The 1345-nt window shown below is 57.4% G+C and overlaps 1 long non-coding RNA gene across 2 annotated transcripts; it reads right to left on the bottom strand.

Moving 5' to 3' along the window:
- Window positions 1-239: 239 nt before the first annotated feature.
- Window positions 240-950, bottom strand: LOC150013812 (uncharacterized). 2 transcript variants are annotated; one of them, XR_016510831.1, is made up of 2 exons: window positions 895-950; window positions 240-724 (listed from the first exon to the last, which is right to left on the bottom strand). It is a non-coding gene; the product is annotated as an uncharacterized LOC150013812 (long non-coding RNA). The 2 variants fall into 2 exon arrangements; XR_016510830.1 differs by having other exon boundaries at window positions 820-944.
- Between the last annotated feature and the right edge of the window lie 395 nt (window positions 951-1345).

The raw sequence follows: 1345 nt of genomic DNA, 5'->3' as shown, positions 1-1345 counted from the left end.
CCCTTGGGTCCTTTTCTGTGGCTGTTCGCTCTCCCTTATCTTTTTAAAGCAGATACGAGTGGTGCCCGTCCCACAGCGGCTGCCTCCGGTTTGTCATTACTTCCCAACAAGCACTTTGGTGGCTGGGTCTCCTGGACGGGAACCAAAAGCCATTTGCTTCAGAGGCAAGATTCGAGTCAGGCCCAGCTGGGTTTTCCCATCCTTTATTTGCCCAATCCTATTAATAATTAACGGTACAGTAATGAGAATTGCTTTTAATAGAATCTGCTGCCACCACTGCATTCTGTTCCTCGCCAAGGGTTTCCCCCAAAAGGATTCACGCTCACATGGCTGTGTTTACTGCCACGGGCACTGGGCACCGCGAAGCAGGAAGGTCCCCTGCTGATGTCCTTCCCAGCCACTCCTCTCTTCTGGGCCCCCAGATCTGGAAGCCCCTCTTGCCCCACTATCATGTCCTACCCCCTCCTCAGAGCCCAGTGAGGCGAGGGTGCCCCGTCCAGCTCAGCCAAGCGTGGCACTATCATGCCTTGTCTGTCACCAGGACACACCGGTCTCATGGGCAGGGACAGCACACGCTGGAAGCTGCCTTGCACCCAGCCTTGTGCGGTCATGAGACCTACATCGTGGTGACATCCTGGACGAGAAAGCTCACCGACAGCAGAGGCCCGTAGGACAGGTGTGAAGGAGGGGTCCTGGCAAACTGGGTTGAGTCCTGGCTTGGCCACTGTTGGGGGGACAATGGAAAGTGTGGTCACCACCCCCCCAGCACCCTAGCTTCAGTTTATTCATCTGCAGAACGGGGATGAAGATGGTCCCTACCTCACCAGAATGTTCTGGGGCGAAGAGCAGCAAAGGTGGAGGAAGCAGAATTAACGGCAGCTCCTTAATACTCACTCCAGGACACTATCTGTGAAGTGCCCACGGGGTTAGCTCTTCAGGACGCTCCTCGTTGAGGCCTTTTTTATGACATCACACTCGGAAACCAGCCCCTGTGCAATGGGAGAGGACCGGCTTAGTGCGTGTGCGAGTATCCACTCAGCGGGCTTCGGGCTTGCTTCCCTGACCGCACGGTGCCTCGGCCCCCCCGGGATCCTGGGGAAATGCAGGTCTGGGGCTGAGACCCTGTACGTCTCCCAGCTGCTGGCTGGAGAGCACTCTGAGCACCGAGCGGGTGGAGGCTTTGGGTGCGGTAGAAGCCTGGGTCCTGCCCGTGGGCGGAAGAATCAGGCTGCAAACCGGGGCGTGTTCTGTGATCCCCTCCTGGGCTCCAGCGGAGCCGGGCGCCACATTCATTACGAAGTGGAGGCTAGAAGCTCAGTGGTTCAGAGCACTTATAGATGGGTGA

Source organism: Furipterus horrens, unplaced genomic scaffold, assembly GCF_987537825.1.
Source record: "Furipterus horrens unplaced genomic scaffold, mFurHor1.1.pri manual_scaffold_4, whole genome shotgun sequence".
Taxonomy (NCBI): domain Eukaryota; kingdom Metazoa; phylum Chordata; class Mammalia; order Chiroptera; family Furipteridae; genus Furipterus; species Furipterus horrens.
The sequence above is the reverse complement of the archived record's forward strand: the minus strand, read 5'-3'. Positions and strand labels throughout refer to the sequence as shown.